The following is a 21,160-nucleotide window of genomic DNA, read 5'->3' on the forward strand; positions in this document are numbered from 1 at the left end:
TTAATAGAATAATGAAAAAAAAAGTGTGAGCATTTTATTACAATCTACATATTTAACAACAAAAAAATCCTGTTATATAATGATTGAGCAAACAAAATTTTGTAGAATCTTGCTAGATTTTTAAGGTCATTTACAAAGTAAGAGTTTATTTAAACACAAACAATTTAAATGATTTAATAAAATTTTATCTAAACACAAACAATCCAAGCATAAATAATAAGACAACTAACAAAATAAAAAATCTGTTGAGAATAATTAAAAATAGAAGGGTAGAAATGTAAAATAGGGAAAAAAAGGGTAGAAGTGTTATTAGGGGAATTAAATGACTGTACCGTTAGATACCAATAGTGAGTACCAACGGTAAAATAGAAGAGAGACTGTATATAAGAGTCAACCTTCACAAGTAACGCAACAGAGAAAATAGAAACAAAAAAAAAAACCTTGTATTCTCAGATTTGCATCTCCTTATAAAAATTAACATGGTATCAGAGCATGATATCTAATTCTGTCTCAATTCCGCAAAATAACAAACTACAAGACTGCAACTAACGAAGAACTGCAGCACCATCAAGGCTCAAAATACTGAGCCATATCAAACTAGAGAAAAAAAAACCTTTCTCAGACTAGCACCAGAAAAAATCAGAAAATCTGATCATACCAGCAAATCCGAGAAAGAAACCAGCTGATTCTGTTTTTTTACCAGCACCTATATCAGAAAAACAAAAAGAACAGATTCGTACCAATAAAAAATCCCAGTTCAAATCAGAGCAACATAACCAACACCAAATCCGATAATTTGTTCTTGGTATCAATTCATATCTATACCAAGAAAAATCATAAAAAAAATCTTTGTGCTCATCATATACCCGAAATTTCCAAAAATCCCAAACCATGCTTCAACAAACAAAAAAACTCACAGAAATCTTGATTTGCCTCCAAAAATTATTCAGGCGAGATGCCATTGATCCTCTACCCAACGAAAAACCTGAGGCAAATGCGTTTATCGCTAACCCTAGTTTCAAGACCGGAAGAAGGGGAGACCAACACCCTCGGTGCGAAAATTACAAGAAAGAGGGCCATAGGCAAGAGGAGTGTTGGTTCCTCTACCCTCACCTTCGGCCGATGCGAAAAAAGGGAGGCGACGGCGCATTTGGCAGAAGTGGTGATCGGACTGAGGGTTGGCGAAAGGGGGAAGGAAAAAGAAAAATGACGGAGGAAAGAAAAGAAAGGGAAGAGTTGCCTATGAGCTCCTCTCCATTCAATATAAAACTGGTGGGATCTAGTTGTTAGCTTTTGGGAGCCCTCGACTTATCTGTTTGACTAGCTTTGCAAAACATACATAATTACATTTTACAATTCTCCTCTTGAGTATATGTGCATGTTCATGACAAGTGAAGGAATAGTAATTACACATCAATGATGAATTAATGCACTGCAATATAACAATCATGGATATGGTTATGAAGGCACAAGACATTAGATAACAAAAGTATTAATTCAAGATTAAGGATAACGTATATGTAAGATTGGTAAAATAAGCTTGAAATTGACCTAAGTGAGGCCTACCATTGTCACGGTCTAGTGACCGTGATAACAGAATAAATAAATCATGTACAAATCTTGTAACGCATAAAATAGGATTTAGCGTCACCACATCGCTAAACCTTCCAGAGGATTACCGTGGTGGGTACCGTTGTCACGGTCATCTACCGTGATCAATAGTAGCCACCATTACACTCCAAACCACTCTGATTGCCCTACCGTTGTCACGGTCCCATGTACCGTTACAACGCTTAGCACCACTTACTTTCTTTTTATCAGCTCTATATAAATAGAAGCTATACGGTTTGGAGTATTACTCTAGCCGCCTCCAACTTCAATATTTCGTATTTACAGATCCAGAGAAAGTTGTTGTTGCTTGTGCACTCCAACTTCAATATACACAATCAATCTCAAGCTTATTCAATCAATTAACCAACTCCTAGAGTGATCCTGCATGATCGAATCATTTACTACTTCGAGCTTTGTGCTCATCTTGCAATCCTTGAAGTCATTGCGACTCGAATTGTGTTGTTAGGGCCGTGTGACTTCCCAGAAGAATTGTAAGGGCTCACCGGTTCCACCTTGTACTCCTTTCTCATTGGGTAAAGAAAGGCGCGCCATCTAGAAGGTCGTGAGCCTCGGAGACGTAGGCATTAGTGTCGAACTCCGTAAACAACTCTCGTGTCAAGTGTCTCTAAACTCTACTATTTACTTTACTTACTTTACATTTAGTTTATGACAAAGTTATTCTAGTTTCTGTCAAGAATAACTTATAGACTTGTTAGAATATTATTACTTAGACCAAAAATATAAAAATGCCTATTCACCCCCCCCCCCCTCTAGGTGCCTTTGGGACCAACAAGTGATATCAGAGCAGGAAAATCAAATTAAGATACACTTAATTTGATTATTGTATTAGATCCTAAATATGGCACCAATCAATCATGTTCGAGAACCAACGAAGTTAACCAATTCAACCAAGAACTTTAGTTACTGGAAAAAAACAAATGATAAACTATTTAAATATAATTTACCTTTGGAATATTGTTGTTAGTGGATATACTCCTACCTCCAAAGAAAATTCTACTGAACTGACAGATGAGTCAAAAGCAAATAAGAGGGTAAATGATAATGCAGTGAACAGTATATATAGTTATGTTGATGATATGACCATTGCCAAGGATATGTGGGATACCATAGTTTACAAGTTTGAAGGGAATGTCCAAATAAACCAAACCAAACCGACTGGCCTAGAAAATAGATTTGAAACCTTTGATATCTGTGAAAACGAATCAATAGAGAATATGTACAATAGAATGTTACAAATACAAAATGAATTTATAGAATTGGGAGAACCTATATCTAACAGTAAAGTTGTAGGAAAGTTACTACGAGTGTTGCTTAGGAAACCAAGATGGGTATCGATGGTAAGTGCTGTTGAAGTTCTATCAGGGGTGCAAACTTTCTCTCCAAAAGAGCTCTTCGCACATCTTCGGAGTTGTGAAGAGAAGCTCAAACAATCCGCAAAACCAAAACACAAATCCAAGAACATTGCCCTTAATGCACAAAAATAAACTTTCCAACCAAGCAAAGTCTACATCCCTCAGAATACCTCTTCTTTTAACGATTCTTTCCTGATCAAAATTAACCAAGAAGCCTCCTCAAATCCTCTTGTTATGTCCAAAATTATCCAAGGAATGCTTGAGTTCGAACAACAATACAACAAACGAAGGGAAGAGAAGAACAAGCTAATCATGTGTATAATTTGTCACAAGGAATGACATACCATGAAGTCCTGTTATAAACTCTACCCAAGGGATAAGGCCGAAGGAGGAAGGCAAGATCGAAGGTCAAGACCTTTAACCAAGAGATCCCAAGGTAAGAAAATGTTGAAAGCTTTGCAGGCAGTAACAAGTGAAGGTACCTCCATGAGTTGCGAAGATGAATCTGAGGCTGAGACAAGTGATGAACACGAAACCAACCTAGCCCTAATGGCTAACTATGATGAAAATTCCGATGTGGACATGGAGGAGATCATATTGCGGAACAATATCACCGACAAGCTAGCCATTGATATACTCCGTGAAATAGCTAAAGCAAGAAACAAGAAGGGTTCAAGGAGTAGAACCCCAAGCACTTCAAGTGAGGTACCTCTAGAACTCAATACAAATGGTTATGAATCCAAATGTGAATCAACTAGTGGTTCGTCTGAATCATGTGATAGTCAAACTAGTGTACCTCTATGTCATACATCCACCCTTGAACCAAGCATTTTCCTTAAAAAGAATCTAACCTCTGAAAATGAAATTAGATTGAGAAAACTCCTTGACGAAGCAAATTCGGACTTGCTTAAAAGAGAAGGTATAATTTAAAGGTTAAGGTCTAAGATTCTTGAGGTTGAACTTAAGGTAAATGAAGTAGAAACATTCACACTTGAAAATACAACCTTAAAAACAACAAATAAAATGCTTGAAAAAAGACTAAAAGATCTAGAAACTAAAATAGAGGAAATGTCAATTTCTAGGAGCATAGATAAATGTCAAACACATAGAGGTGATATAGAAATATTAAAAGTAAAAATACAAACACTAGAGACCGAAAATAAGGCATTAAGGGAACCTAGTGAATCTAGTAGTGTTGCTAGATTAGATTTTCAAGCGATGGATCAATTAGATGATTGAGAAATCGGAAAACTTAGTTTTGGATATGAGAAGGGTCAATCCTCAATTCAATCCAATCACTCGAAAAACCAAAATACACAAGGGGAACTCACTCAAATGTTTGATAATGAAAAATTTGCAAAACTCAAATTTGATAATAATGAATACGTTAGATATCAATCAAACAAAGCTACAACCTTTGATCCAAATGAACCTACAAAACACTATTTTAGAAATCAAAATGGAATATGGTATTACAAAGAGTTTAATAGCACCAACATAAACAAAACACAATATAATGAGTTATTGAGAGGTGTTCCCCAACATCCTAAAAAATTCCAAGTACTAAATAATAAAAATTTGGGTGCACACATGAGTAGTCTAATCAAGTCAAGTCACCATGAATGAATCCATCCTCAAGGATCTAAATGGCCATTCAATTGTAATTTTAGGCAAGGACCGAATTTGGAAAACTCTACACGTAAACCTACTCGTAGATTTTGTAATTATTGTTGTAAAATTGGTCATACATCATGGGAGTGTAAACTTAGGAAGAGAAGCAACATGTCGAATGTTATTTGGGTTCCTAAGTCTAAGAAAGAGTAAAACATATGAGGTAATCTCCCCCACATATCCTAAAACTTTCAACACAAATTAGGGGGGAGATGACAATAAGGTATGTATTAGTTACTAATCCTTTCTATTAACTAATATGTACTCTTGTAGGTGTGTTTGAGTTCTTCACACAAAGAAAATGTTTGGATCATTAATAGTAGATGTTTACATTATATGACCGGTGACAAATCTAACTTTACTATTTTAGAACCATATAATGGTAGTTGGGTTACTTTTGGTAACCATAAATGCAAGTCCAAAATAATAGGTTTAGGTACAGTGGGTAACCAACACTTAACCATTAAAAATGTATACCTTGTTGATGGCCTGACCTATAATTTATTGAGTGTTAGTAAGTTATGTGATACCGGATATTATGTCAAATTTTATACTAATGGTTGCTATTTAGTGAAATCATCAAATGATGAAATTATATACACAGGTAAAAGAGATAAAAATATTTATCATTTATATTTTAATTATTTTGAAACTGGTGAAACATGTCTGAGTGCCACAACATCAGACTGTAAGTTATGGCATCAGAGATTAGGTCATATAGGTAATGATACAATTAAGAAAGTAATTCAATTAAATCTTGTCAGAGGACTACCAATAACCAATATAGAAATAGAAGGTTTGTGTGATGCATGTGTAAAAGGTAAACAATCAAAGACTAATTTTAAGTCATAAAGGATGGTATCAACTACACAACCCTTGCAATTAATTCATGTGGATCTTATAGAACCAATGAGTACCCCAAGCTTAAACAAAAAGAGATATGCTTTTGTCATAGTAGATGATTATAGTAGGTATACTTGGGTAATGTTCCTGCAACATAAAAATGAAGCATTTGAAAACCTTGAAACATTTTGTAGTCAGGTTGAAAATGAAAGAGGATTAAAATTAAACAGAATTAGGAGTGATCATGGTGGAGAATTTAAAAATGACCAATTTAGTGAATTTTGTATCAATAAATGATATAGTCAAGAATTCTCGGCTCTTAGAACACCACAACAAAATGGAGTAGCCGAAATGTATAACCGACCCTTACTTGAAATAACCAGAACCATGATAAATGAATGCAACCTACCACATCATCTATGGACCGAAGCATTTAGCACTGCATGTTACATAATTAACCGAGTAAACATAAGACCTATTCTAGATAAAACACACTATGAACTCGTAAAAAGTTACAAACCATATGTATCTCATTTTAGAGTATTTGGTTCAAAGTGTTTCATACTAGACGAATCACAAAAAATAGAAAAATTTGATCTTAAGACCATTGAAGGTATATTTGTAGGTTATTCTTTCACCAGTAAGTCTTATAGAGTATATATACCTCAACATCGTACTATAATGGAATCAGTACATGTTAAATTCGATGAAAATGCTAATTTATCGGTCGAGGAAGGAAATGATTTTGTAGGTATTGAAGTCTTGCAACAAAATAACGAGAATGAGGACATCAATCAGAATAAGCAAGCTCAAGGCAGTAATGCAAATGAGGAGGCAACACATGAACCTCGACTTGTACACATCATTTCTAATGAAGAAGAGCCATTAGATACTTCTCCACTCGAGCAACCAACTATTGAGGAAAATGCCACTTCTAGAGAGTCTCAAGATACTCTCGAAGGAACATATCAAATTCCTCAAAACAAGAGAAGTTCATTATCATCCTCTTACTAATGTTATAGGCAATCCTAGGGAGAGTGTTAGGATTAGGTCTGGTTTACACCAAATGATTGCTTATTGTGCATTCGTATCACAACTAGAACTTAAAACTTTCAAGAAAGCCAATAATGAATAAAATTGGATGTGTTATGCAAGAGGAACTAGACCAATTTACACGTAATAATGTTTGGGAATTAGTACCAAAACCAAAAGATCATATGATTATAGGTACCAAATGAATTTTCAAGAACAAAAGAGATGAAAGTGGTAATGTAATTAGGAATAAAGCTAAACTAGTAGCACAAGGTTTTACAACCTTTGCTCCAGTTGCTCGCCTAGAATCCATTCGAATGTTCTTAGCATATGCCGTTCATAAGGGTTTTACATTATTCCAAATGGATGTTAAAAGTGCATTCTTGAATGGATATCTAGAAGAGGAAGTCTATGTTCAACAACCACCCGGATTTCTTGACCCAAATTACCCTAATCATGTATACAAACTCACCAAAGCATTGTATGGTTTAAAATAAGCCCTAAGGCATGGTATGGAAGACTTAATTCTTTCTTGTTAGAAAATGGTTTTAATAGAAGTAAAAATGAAACAACTTTGTTTACCAAAAAGGACAGTGAAGACATATTAATAGTCCAAATCTATGTAGATAATATAATTTTTGGTGCAACTAATACGGCTCTAGCCGATGAGTTTTCAAAGTTAATGCATAGTGAATTTGAAATGAGCATGATGGGTGAACTCAAGTTCTTCTTGGGGTTACAAATTAAGCAACGCGAGGATGGAACCTTCATAAGTCAAACCAAGTATGCAAAAGAGTTGATAAAGAAGTTTGACATGTCGGATAGCAAGACTAGTCCTACTCTCATGGCCACATCCGTAAGGCTTAACTCGGATCCGAGTGGACAACCTGCGAATATCACCAAATATCGAGGTATGATTGGTAGTTTACTTTATTTGATGGCTAGTAGACCTGATATTATGCATGTTGTGTGTCTATGTACTAGATTTCAAGCTAATCTAAAAGAATCACATTATAAGGCCGTTAAAAGAATATTTAAATATATAAAGGGAACATTAAATTTAGGATTATGGTATGGTAAACACACAAGTTTAGAACTAATAGGATTCACGGATGTCGATTTCGCCGAAGATAGTGTAGATAAAAAAAGCACAAGTGAAACTTGTCAATTCTTTTGTGAATCACTGGTATCTTCGGTCACATTATCAACTACATAAGCCGAATATGTAGCGACTGAAAATTATTGTACACAATTACTATGGATGATGCAAACACTACAAGACTACAAAATTAATTTTCGTAAGGTTCCAATAATGTGTGATAATACAAGTACAATTTAAATTTCAAAGAATCTTGTTCTCCATTCAAAAACAAAACATATCGAAATCAGACATCACTTCATAAGAGATTATATTGAAAAATGGGATGTAGAACTCCATTATATTAAAACTAAAGATCAAATTGCCGATATATTCACAAAACCTCTAAGTACTCAATAATTTATCGATCTCCGCTTTCAATTAGGAATGCAAGAATTAGAAGACTAAACTCTGGTATACAAAATAAAACTGTAAATATAAAATTTTCACTTATATTTCCAAAACTTAATAATAGAAGGCTATGTAACATCTATCGTGACCATGGTACAGACCGTGATAACGGTTCCCAGCGGCAAACCAGAATTTAGACTTATTTTCTTCCAATTTTTGCCATATTTCCTTCAACAAACCTTCCAAATCTTTATTAATTGATATTATTCCAAAATTCAGTATATTTCTCAATTACAAATTGATGTGTTCCTCATTCAATACCAATGTTTTCATATAATTAAAAATGTGTAGCCCTAACTACATCTCCTATTTAAGCACATCTTCAAGTACACATTTCATATAATCATTTCTCATTCTTTCTCAATCTTCTGATCTCATATTTCGAATCAAGCATGTCTTCCAATCGCTCACAAGACTCTCAAAATGAATACTCCTTTGATGCTTTTCTTCCCGATCTTGAGTCTGGTGCTGAGTCTCCAATTCAATACTACACGTCTTGTATGTGGCAAAGATAGCACGGATTGGAGTATCTTCACATGCAATGATTGCAACAAAGTTTTTCATCCTCGATGTGTTCTCATCAATCCAGTCCATCCTACTGATCCGATATTCAATTTCTTTGTATGCATCGACTGCAAATGCATTCGCGAAGCACAAGAAAATCATAAGAGGAAGCCTAATAAAGAAATCAATAAGAAGGATGCCAAAAGGTCAAATGAGGAGAAGAAATATAAATGGAGACTAAGCCCATAAAGAAATAAGTAATAGGAGTTTAGAAAATAGTTTATTTAATCATCTATTCGTATTTCTATATTTTTGAATTAAATTTCCTTTCAATGATGTATCCTAGGGTATTACTGTTTTCAATATATTCCGTTAAATCTTGTTCTCTAGTGATCATCATGACTATAATCTAATTTCTACACTCCATTTACCTGAGAGGCATATGTATCAAATCTAATCCAAAACAAAAGAATTTCAAAATTAAAAAAAAAATTAAAATTAAAAATTAAATTTGACTCCATCAATATAACTTCGATTATTTAGCCTATTTTAGAGGCACCGACAGTTGATCATTTGTGAAAATTCAAAATTATATCGATTAGAAGAATCATTATAATGATCAATTTAAGTTTAAAAAATATATTTTTTAAATTTCAATATTTTATCTAAAATTAGAGGCATAAGCACTTGATCAATATCTAACCTTAATATTCTCTTAGTTCAAAAGATTTGATTATTCAAGTTAGGTCAAATTTAATTTCAACAATTCTTTGACCAATAAGGAGTCAAAAGTTTCAAATATTGCACCATATAATTTCAAAATTCATAGTTAGTGCAAATTGTCGTGCTTTAATTTCAATATTTTATTTATATTTTTATTGTTGGTCTTAATTTACAATTTTACCAAATTAAGGGAGAGTGCATGAATTGAGGGGCAGCCCTCTCTTCATTTTGAGCATAACTATGTTTCATTTTTTCTACTCTTTTGACCATTTCCAAAAAGGGGGAGAGATACTATAAGTTCATGCTATATTGGTATTCCATGACATATGATACATACACAAGCAAAAGAACAAGGGAAAACAAAAACTTCAAAAATTCGAATTTTTCGTACTTTGTGGGAATAAACAATTTATGCACTCACTTGATATACATGTTTCGCAAATTGTCAAAAGGAAGAGATTGTTGGCTTTTGGAAGCCCTCGACTTACATATTTGATTAGATTTGCAAAACATACATAATTGCATTTTACAGTTTTCCTTTTGAATATATGTGCAGGTTCATGACAAGTGAAGGAATAGTAATTACACATCAAGGATGAATTAATACACTGCAATATAACATCATGGATGTGGTCATAACCACTTGGTTATATTTACTCAAATCAAAAGATGAAGTTTTTAACAACTTCAAAGAATTTTTTTTATTTCATAGAAAACCAATTTAATGCTAAGTTAAAAATATTTAGGTCGGATAACATAACAGAATTTGTAAACAAAAATTTTGACACATTTTTTAAGGAAAAAACAATTATACACCAAACCACTTGCGTTAATACACTCGAGCAAAATGAAGTGTCGGAACAACAAAATAGGCATTTGCTAGAAATGACAAGAACATTGATGTTTCAAAGTAATGTTTCTAAAATATATTGGTCGGATGCCATACTTTGCGCTACACATCTAATTAATAGATTACCAAGTTCAAAGTTAGAAAATAAAATCCCCTTAAAGATTCTTTATCAACAAAAAATCACCTTTGATCATTTGAAAATATTTGGATGTACAAGTTTTGTACATATTAAAAGAAAAGATAAGTTAAATTTTGTATTAACAAAAACTATCTTTTTTAGGATGTTCACCATTTAAAAAGGGGTACAAATGTTATGATCCTATTAATAAAAAAATATTTATTTCTAGGAATGTTATATTTTTTGAAAATGAGCCATATTTCAAAAAATTGGGAGAAATTCAAGAACCAAGTCAAATTCAAAATGAAATAGTAAATTCGGTAACACCCTATATTGCCCAAAATAATTTAGATGAAAATAAAACAAGTGATGTTGAAGAAGAAATACATGATAATAATGAAGACACAAATGAGACCGCAGTAGGGAATAATTCATGACTTAGACAAACAACTAGAGTATCACAACCGTCTACTAAACTTAGATATTATGTGACCTATACCGTTCAATATCCTATACAAAATTTTGTTTTATACAATAAAATTTTGTGTTTATACCAATCATTTCTCACAACCATAGAAAAAGAAATAGAACCAAAAAATTATCAAGAGGCCATTCAAAATCCAACTTGGAATAAAGCCGTGAAAGAAGAGCTAAAAACTCTAGAAAAAAAATAAAATATGGGTAATTATTTCATTACCATAAAATAAAAAAACCCGTTGATTGCAAATGGGTTTATGTTCGCGTGAAAGCGCAACGCAAGTTTCGGTACGCTTGGGAGCGTACCTTTTAAAACCGCGGTTACACCTTCCGATTAGGGTTGCAAGTGCACAACCCTATCGAGGAGTATAATCGGGTATCGATCCACAGGGACGGTTCCTTTATCTAGATATTTACTTATCTCGACTAAAGACTAGAAGTGAGAAAGAGGGAGTTTTGGTACTTAATTTTCCTAAAGAATCAACTCAAGCAATCAAACAATGCAATAGAATAGTAAATGTGCAAGGAAAGGTATAAACTGTGTTTTGATTTGGGATAAAAGATGTTTCAAGGATTTCAGACTTCATCTCTGATTTGCCTCTAGTGGTACGGGTCTTACCAAGTTGGTACGGCTAGGCCGCACCAACCTGGTCCGACCAAGCCGAGTGGGGCTTGGTACGGGTAGGCCGCACCACTCTTGTAAGACCCGTACCAATGTACCAGTACAGAGCTTACAAGTTCGAGTTGATGCATTTCTTGCTGGTACCTCTTGTTAAACTCTTTAGAAAGGTTCAATTGACCATACCTAAGGTTCCTAAACCTCAACTATCGTGTGTTGGCTCAAGATCTAGGTTTTGGAGTCAATTCTTCACCTTCTAGGATTTCTAGACCTCAACTCTCGTGTTTTGGTCCAGATCCTCTAGTTGATTGATTGGAGATCTAAGGTATCCTCTAATCTGTCAATTAGGGGAGAATTCAACCTTTCGGCTTCAATTCGAACAAGTCTACCTAAAGGGATTGGTTTGATTGAGAGAAAGCAATGGTCACATGACCTTGTTAGGGTTGATCTACCACTATAGGCACACCATATGCAATCACAGAGAGACAAAGCAATCAAGACAAGCAAGTTCACAATCAATTCAATCAAAAGAGTTCATACAAGATCCAAATCAAGAAAAGCAACACAAATCAAGAAAATCCATCTACAAACCCTAGAAACAATGATCTACTACTCACAAGTCATGGATCTGTCCAGAAATACAAATAAAGAGATAAAGAGAGGCATGATAGAACTAGATCGAAGATCGGATGTGGAGAAGAGGTTGATCCGTCGATTTTCGCCTCTTCCTCTTCCTTCTTCTTCTCTCCTTGCTCCTTTGCTCTCTTTCTCTCTTTCTCTGAGCTCTCAATCTGGAATGGAATGGAATAAATCAAAAATGGAGAGATCCCTCGCTTTAAATAGCCTCTGCCAAGATTTGAATTCTGTCAGGCGGCATCTATGTACGGCCCGTACCAAAGTGGTACGGCTAGGCCGTACAAGATGGGAGGGAGGCTGGATCGGCTAAGTCTGGTAAGGGCCGTACCAAACCTGGTAAGGGCCGTACCAAGCCTGGTAAGGGCCGTACCAAAGAGTCCAAAAACGCCGTTTCTTCGTTTATTTTGCTCCAATCCTGCAGAAAACAAACAAACTCTTAGCAGTACCAAATTCTAAGGATATATCAATGAAATGCACATGATTTTGACAATTTAGAACGTGAATTTGGTACGAAATCAAGTCAAATATAGGCTAAATATGCGAGGTATCAAATTCCCCCAAGCTAAACCTTTGCTTGTCCTCAAGCAAAGATCTGTTCTTTGTTACCGGGTTGGACTCTAAATGCAAGTTAAGTTCTTAAATGTGAAAATTTACATGAGTCGCTTAAATCAAGAACCTCGAGAATCTTTATGGTATGATTTGGACTTTCCTTGATCAATTTTGATTCACCCCACAAATTGACTAATCAAACTTCAAGTTCTAGAATGTTTTAATACTTGCAAAGCTGAATACTCGAATTGATCGATCTATCATTCTTTTACTAAAATCAAGCTCTCATTTGTGGAGATTTTCCCTTTTTCTCCCCCAAGCTTGGAACAAGCTTAGGTTAGCAAGTCGCGGACTTCGTGTGTTGATATATGCAAAAGTTATTTTTCTTTTCTAAATTTGGGAGACGAGCTCAAAGGCGCCCAATAGGACTTATTGTCAGTACTCTTATTTTCTCCATCCTTTTTTTTTTTTTTTTTTTAATTTGGGAGACGAGCTCAAAGGCGCCCAATAGGACTTATTGCCAGTACTCTTATTTTCTCCATATTTTTTTTTATTCTTTTGCTTTTGCACATATACCATGAATACACACATCCATTGGTATTCATTCATACCAATGAATATCCAAATCCCCATTTCCCTATTTAAAAGGCACAGTTCAGTTTCAAAATTTGATTTTTGATACAATTCAAGTTTTCATCCTTTCAAGTTCTCAAAACATCCCTTCCTAATCAGTTCTTTGATCAATTATGGGGTTAGTTCTAATTTTTCAAAGTCATCCAAATCACAACCAAAATTGTTCAAACAAGTCCTTAACCCAAGCAATCACACAAATTTATCACCTAAAAATGCAAATTTTGGAAAAATAAACATGACCTAAATGCAGATACAGTTTTCTTCTATTCACCCCCCCAAGCTTGAATGAAGCTTTGTCCTCAATGCTTGAATTCACACAAGAAAAAGTAAATAGAAGAAAATATGGAAACTAACCAGATATGAAGTGAAGGGTGAGGCGGGGGTGCCTCACTGGTTGGTGGAAGGTGGATCAGGCGGTTCTGGGCGGAGCTCCCACTTCAGAGGTGTACAGACCGTGTGCTGGTTTGCTGATAAAGTCCTGAGCTTGCATGTGGCTGGATGAGTGCCTATCACCTTCTCGATCAAGTCCTCAATCACATTTTGCTGAGCTTTCAAATCCTCCAATAATCTGAGGATGCGAGCTGGGTCGAGGTCTGCATTGAAAATCACAGGACAAGAGGTATTTGGGTCTGAGAACTCATACCTGAGGTTAGCTGGAAGAAGCTTGAGCTCTGGAGTCAGCGGCTCTATGTGGACCTTGACGCGGTCCGCGTCAGGTTCACTCGGGTCGCGTGAAGACCTCGCGTCAGCTTCATCAGATCCTCGTTCTCTGTTTTCCAAGCCTTCGAGCTGTGGCATGCGACCCGCGTGGGATTCATCCGGTCTGTATTGACTACGAGATTGTTCTTTGGCCAATTGATCGACCACACCAAGCCAGCAGCATGTTTCTGTTTCAGAGGGGCACTTCATAACTCGGTTGAGATTAAACTCCACTTTCTCATCTCCAATCCGCAGAGTCAGAGTTCGGTTCTCCACATCAATGAGTGTTCGAGTCGTCTTCAAGAATGGCCGTCCCAGAATGATGGGAATTTCTTTGTCCTCCTCCATCTCCATCACCACAAAATCAGCAGGGACATAGAACTTTCCAACTAGAACTGGCACATCCTCCACTATGCCGAGTGGTACCCTGACAGAAGAATCAGCAAGCTGTAGAGTCATGCGCGTGGGTTTGAGCTCGCCTACTCCCATGCGCTCAAAGATGGTGCGTGGCATGAGAATCACGCTGGCCCCTAGGTCACACAGGGCTCGCTTGATGGTAGCTTTCCCAATTTTGCAAGGAATTGAGAATTTACCAGGGTCTCCCAGTTTGGGTGGTAGCTCGCTGTTCAGAATGGCGCTGCACTGCTCCGTTAGTTTCACAGTCTCATGCCCCCCCAAGCTTCGCTTGTTGGATAGAATGTCCTTCAAGAACTTGGCATAAGTAGGCATTTGAGTCAAGGCATCGGTGAACGGGATTGTGATATGCAGTCTTTTGATCACCTCAGTGAATTTCGCGAATTGTGCGTTCAATCTGGTCTCGGCCAATCTCTGGGGGAAAGGAACGGGTGGCCGGTATGAGAGTGGTTTCTCGTTTCCTTTCTTCTTTTGACTCCCTGACGCTTCAAATGATGGTTGTACAGGTCTCGCTGAGCTGGTACAATCCGTACTCACTTGAGGTGGAATAGGGTTAGCACGTCCTGGATTTACCTCGCTTGCTGGAATCTGCACAGGGGTCAGGGTCGCGTCAGGTGCCGGATCAGCTGTGATGTCACTCGGCATTGGTGGTTCATCATAGTGGGTCCCACTTCTCAGAGTAATCGCCTTAACCTCTCCTCTCGGGTTGGGTTCTGGTTGAGCTGGAAGCTTCCCAGGTTGAGGTTGGCTTGAGGTGACCATCTGGCTCAGCTGCTCCAACAACTTGCTTTGGGCAGCCATCTGAGTCGTCATGCTCTGCATCTGCTCCCACATCATTTGATTCATCTTGCCTTGCTCATGGGTGAAATCATTCACTCCGGTAGGCGCATGTGACTTTGGGAGATCAGATGGAGCTGCTCGGTTGCCTTGATTGGGAAAGGAAGAGTTCTGGTGTGTCACACCCCCGGACAACCCGCCGCGCATTTATGCCCTAGGCGTTAAGCACATCACATACATCATCAATAAAAACATTCAACAAGCCACTTTATTTAAAAATAAATGGAGTTCACAAACAAACAGAAAAGGGACAATATGTCAGACATGGCTAGTCAAACAGTCACTGCCATGTCCACACAATATATTGTTCATACAAATATAAAATAAACAGAGAGTGGCTATCTTAACAACTTCCGCTAATTTTCTCACCCGCGGCCTTCCTCCATGCTTTCTTCTTCGTTTCCTGGAACCCACATAACAGGTGGTACGGTGAGAGATCGAACTAACTCTCAGTGCGGGATTTAGTTCCAGCCCGGTGCTTTTACAAATCAATGCATTTAATTCCCCAAATAACATAAAAAGAAGGTTTTTGAATTTTTCCCCATGTCCCTATCAATTCGGATATGCAAATCACTTTAAAATAACCAGTTTTTATTCCCGCCCCTTTTTAACTCATTTCAAAAGGTTTTAAAATTCCACACTCTGGGAATCCATGCCCGTACATGAAAACCCGGCGAATCGCCACGCAAGGACGACCCGATTATCACACTCTAGATGGGCCATTTCGGGGACCCATCCGGCGAACCGCCGCGAATTTGGCGACCCGTTCTGTTCTGTTCTGTTCTGTTCTGTTCTGTTCTGTCCTGTTCACACACTGGGCTGCCACACATGGACAGCCCGCTTTTCAAAAACACATGCAGAGCCGCCTCACACGGACGGCCCCAATTTAAAACGATTCATTCAAGTTCCTCATTCTCAAATTCACAATTCAATTCCTATCAATTCAATTTCATGCATCAAGAGTTCCTATCATGCAATTCTACACAAATTCAAAAGATTGTTCGACATTCACAACATGCAGTTTATCCACCAGATTAAGAAAAAGAACTACTTACCTCAATCCATGCATTTTTTGTATTATTTGTAAAAAGACCAGGAACCCGCACCTGTATTTTCAGTGCCTTCGTTTGAGCGGTTGTCAGGATCTCGCGTATTCTCAGCGTCTCCTAAATTCACGCGGTTTGCTCCTAAGTTTTAAACGCTTAATTAACTTCTTATTTCTTTTTAAATCCAAAGAATTTATACATAATTAAAACCCTCAATTCAGTTTCCCCCACAATTCAATTTGGTATTATTAAATTGGTATTAACCTTGACCCTCGTACTAATTTGATTGACTTTAAAGAGGGAAGGGGTTCGGTTCGGATATTGGGTTATTGGGTTTAGGTTTTGGTTTCCTTACCCCGTATATTAAATCGGCGGTTCCGCTTGCCGGTAAGCGGGCCGGGGGTTAGAGGGGGGGCCCCCCTTACAGGGGTCTTAGGGGGCTTGCCCCCTGAAGAAAATTTTGGTTCATAGGATCACACTCTAGGGTTAATGGGTTTCGGGTCTAGGGTTAATGGGTTCGGGTCTAGGGTTAATGGGTTCGGGTCTAGGGTTTGGGTTCAGGTCTAGGGCTGTGGTTCGGCCAGCAGGGGTCCGGCTAGGGTAGTGGCCGGCGGCAGCGGCAAGGGGAAGAAGAGAGAGAGGGAGGGGTTCGGCCAGGGGGCTGGCGGCCTTGGGGTTGCTCGGGTCAGCGGCCAAGGGTGGGGCTCGGGTCAGCGGGTCAGCAGCCAAGGGAGAGAAGGGGGGCGGCGGCACAAGGGAGAACAAGAGAGATGGAGGGCCGGCGGCATCCAAAAAGAGATGGGGGGGGCGGCCAAGAAGAGAGAAAGAGAAAGAGAAAGACTTACAGGAATAATTGAAAAGGAAACAATTGGGAATGAGAAGAGAGGAGAGACTTTGGTTGGTTATATTATTGGATGTGGGCTAAACTTAGGATTGCATATTTCTAATTTGGGCTAAGAAATGCATAATTAAAATTTATATGCAGAATTTAGATATAACTTTCATGTAAATTAATAAAACGTTTTGCTATTTATTTTCTGAACTATATATATTATTCTTATTTTTATTTTGATTCAAATTGGATTCTAAATTTAAAATATACCCGAATTCAGAAGCGTTACATGGTGGAAGTTCCTGTTGCCATTGTTGTTGCTATTGCTCGAAGATGGGTTGCCCCAGTTGTTGTTGTTGGGAGGAGGGTTGTTCCAACTGTTGTTCGCCCGATTGTTCCATGTGTTGTTGTTGAATGGCGGCCTCTGAAAGCTGTTGTTGAACGGTGCAGGGTTGTTCTGGTTCGACCTCCAATGCTGCTGCTCAACCGGATCTTTGGAGTAAGACCGGCTGAAAGGAGGTCTCGGGAAGAAGGAAGGTTCGCTGTTGAGAGAGTTGAGTTGCTCGCTTTCTTCGTCTTGTTGCGTCAGCGGGCACTGCTCGTAAGCGTGCCTCTCGTCTCCGCATATGACGCAGGCTTGAGGTTGCTGTTCGACTGCTTTGACGCTGAGCTTGTCCATCGCTCTCTGCATGGCGTCCATCTTGGCGGTGAGAGCCGTGATGTGATCCACCTCGTACTTGCCACCTCCTTGGCTACCTCCTTGGCCTCCTCTTCGTCGTGAGTTGTCACGGCCGGACCACTGCTGGTTCTGCGCCATGTTGTCTATCAAGTTCATAGCCTCTAAAGGCTCCCTTGACATTAGCGCGCCTCCCGCAACAGCGTCGACGTAAGTACGAGTGCTCTCGTTCAAGCCGTCATAAAACGTTTGGATCAAGAGCCAGTCTGGTATACCGTGGTGTGGACAAGAGTACTGCAGTTCTCTAAACCTTTCCCATGCCTCATTCAGGGGTTCATCAAAAATTTGACTAAAGCTGGTCAGGTCATGTCTTACCTTGGCAGTTCGTTTATGAGGGAAAAATCTGGTCAGAAACAATTTGGACAATTCCCTCCAAGTCAAAACCGAGTCCCTAGGTAAAGATCCTAACCATTTCTTTGCTTTGTCCCTAAGAGTGAAAGGAAATAGAGCAAGCTTGGTGTAATCAGAATTCTCACCGTTGGTTTTGATGGTCGTGATGCACTCGAGGAAAGTTTGGAGATGGGAGTGCGGGTCCTCGTGGTCGAGTCCATGGAAGGTGTTCTGCTGCACCATGTTGACAACTCCTGGATTGAAGTTGGGTTGTTGTCCTGGAATGCGTGGCAGCCGGATTGCACCTCTCACATCTTCAGCCCTCGGCACATTGAATTCTCGCAAGGTTCGGGGCATGAAGTCGTCCATCTCGTGGTCAGACTGATCGGTCAGCTCTGCTTCTCTGTCTTTGTCCTCCTCTCGCTCACGCCTGTCCTCTCTGCTCGGATGTTCGGACATCTTTTCTTCAATGCGGGTCGCGTCTGATGTGACTTGAGTCGCGTCGAGAGAGGTCTGAGCAGGGACAGTGTCGTCTGGAGGAGTGTCGTCAAAGAGTGGCCCTCTGCTCCTCAGTTGGTATTTCAATCTGAACTTTCCTGCAGGAGGTTGTTCGAGAGCCAGTTTTTAGTAATAAGAAAGAGTAACGTAAAGGAAAAGATACAAGTTAAAATCTAGATTAGCTAAGATAAGCAAAAATCCAGAAAATGGTAGCCGTCCCCGGCAACGACGCCAAAAACTTGTTCGCGTGAAAGCGCAACGCAAGTTTCGGTACGCTTGGGAGCGTACCTTTTAAAACCGCGGTTACACCTTCCGATTAGGGTTGCAAGTGCACAACCCTATCAAGGAGTATAATCGGGTATCGATCCACAGGGACGGTTCCTTTATCTAGATATTTACTTATCTCGACTAAAGACTAGAAGTGAGAAAGAGGGAGTTTTGGTACTTAATTTTCCTAAAGAATCAACTCAAGCAATCAAACAATGCAATAGAATAGTAAATGTGCAAGGAAAGGTATAAACTGTGTTTTGATTTGGGATAAAAGATGTTTCAAGGGTTTCAGACTTCATCTCTGATTTGCCTCTAGTGGTACGGGTCTTACCAAGTTGGTACGGCTAGGCCGCACCAACCTGGTCCGACCAAGCCGAGTGGGGCTTGGTACGGGTAGGCCGCACCACTCTTGTAAGACCCGTACCAATGTACCAGTACAGAGCTTACAAGTTCGAGTTGATGCATTTCTTGCTGGTACCTCGTGTTAAACTCTTCAGAAATGTTCAATTGACCATACCTAAGGTTCCTAAACCTCAACTCTCGTGTGTTGGCTCAAGATCTAGGTTTTGGAGTCAATTCTTCACCTTCTAGGGTTTCTAGACCTCAACTCTCGTGTTTTGGTCCAGATCCTCTAGTTGATTGATTGGAGATCTAAGGTATCCTCTAATCTGTCAATTAGGGGAGAATTCAACCTTTCGGCTTTAATTCGAACAAGTCTACCTAAAGGGATTGGTTTGATTGAGAGAAAGCAATGGTCACATGACCTTGTTAGGGTTGATCTACCACTATAGGCACACCATATGCAATCACAGAGAGACAAAGCAATCAAGACAAGCAAGTTCACAATCAATTCAATCAAAAGAGTTCATACAAGATCCAAATCAAGAAAAGCAACACAAATCAAGAAAATTCATCTACAAACCCTAGAAACAATGATCTACTACTCACAAGTCATGGATCTGTCCAGAAATACAAATAAAGAGATAAAGAGAGGCATGATAGAACTAGATCGAAGATCGGATGTGGAGAAGAGGTTGATCCGTCGATTTTCGCCTCTTCCTCTTCCTTCTTCTTCTCTCCTTGCTCCTTTGCTCTCTTTCTCTCTTTCTCTCTTTCTCTGAGCTCTCAATCTGGAATGGAATGGAATAAATCGAAAATGGAGAGATCCCTCGCTTTAAATAGCCTCTGCCAAGATTTGAATTCTGTCAGGCGGCATCTATGTACGGCCCGTACCAAAGTGGTACGGCTAGGCCGTACAAGATGGGAGGGAGGCTGGATCGGCTAAGTCTGGTAAGGGCCGTACCAAACCTGGTAAGGGCCGTACCAGAGAGTCCAAAAACGCTGTTTCTTCGTTTATTTTGCTCCAATCCTGCAGAAAACAAACAAACTCTTAGCAGTACCAAATTCTAAGGATATATCAATGAAATGCACATGATTTTGACAATTTAGAACGTGAATTTGGTACGAAATCAAGTCAAATATAGGCTAAATATGCGAGGTATCAGTTTACAAAATCAAATATAATTGTGATGGTACAATAGAACGGTACAAAGCAAGATTAGTGGCCAAAGGATTTACACAAACCTATGGCATAGATTATAATGAAACATTTGCACCGGTTGTAAAAATGAATATCGTTAGGGTTTTATTTTCTATTGCCGTAAATAATGGTTGGAACCTATACCAAATGGATATTAAAAATGTCTTCCTTCAAGGAACACTTGAAGAAGAAGTGTACATGACACTACCACCGGGCCATAAAATGGAAAATACATCTAACCTTGTTTGTAGATTAAACAAATCAATATATGGATTGAAACAATCTCCACGAGTATGGTATGACAAACTTAGCTCTTATTTAATTTCTTGCAATTTTAAGATTAGCAATGCCGATCATTCATAATTTGCAAAAAATGAAGGAAACAGTACAACTCTTGTGCTAGTATACGTAGATGATCTAATAATTACTGAAAATAATTTAGAAGAAATTAGAAAAATCAAATCTCAATTAAAAGAAAATTTTGATATTAAAGATTTAGGATATTTAAAATATTTTTTAGGAATAGAAGTAGCTTTTTCAAACAAAGGCCTATTAATTTCACAAAGAAAATATACCTTGGATTTGTTAAAATAAACAGGTAAATTAGGTTGTAAACCGGCCTCTACACCAATAGATAATAAGTATAAATTAAATACCGAGGATGGTGAACCTTTAGAAGACATAAACCAATTTCAAAGACTTGTAGAAAAATTTATTTATCTCACGGTAACCCGTCCGGATATTTTATTCTTCATAAGTCAAATTAGTAA

At 38.2% G+C, this 21,160-nt stretch overlaps 1 protein-coding gene across 1 annotated transcript in view; it reads right to left on the reverse strand.

Annotated features, from left to right (window-relative positions):
* LOC144551637 (myb-like transcription factor family protein) overlaps positions 1–21,160 on the reverse strand; it is a 40,745-nt gene that overhangs the window by 860 nt on the left and 18,725 nt on the right. The gene's annotated exons all lie outside the window — the stretch shown is intronic.

This window comes from Carex rostrata, chromosome 3 (assembly GCF_964058835.1).
Source record: "Carex rostrata chromosome 3, lpCarRost1.2, whole genome shotgun sequence".
Taxonomy (NCBI): Eukaryota; Viridiplantae; Streptophyta; class Magnoliopsida; order Poales; family Cyperaceae; genus Carex; species Carex rostrata.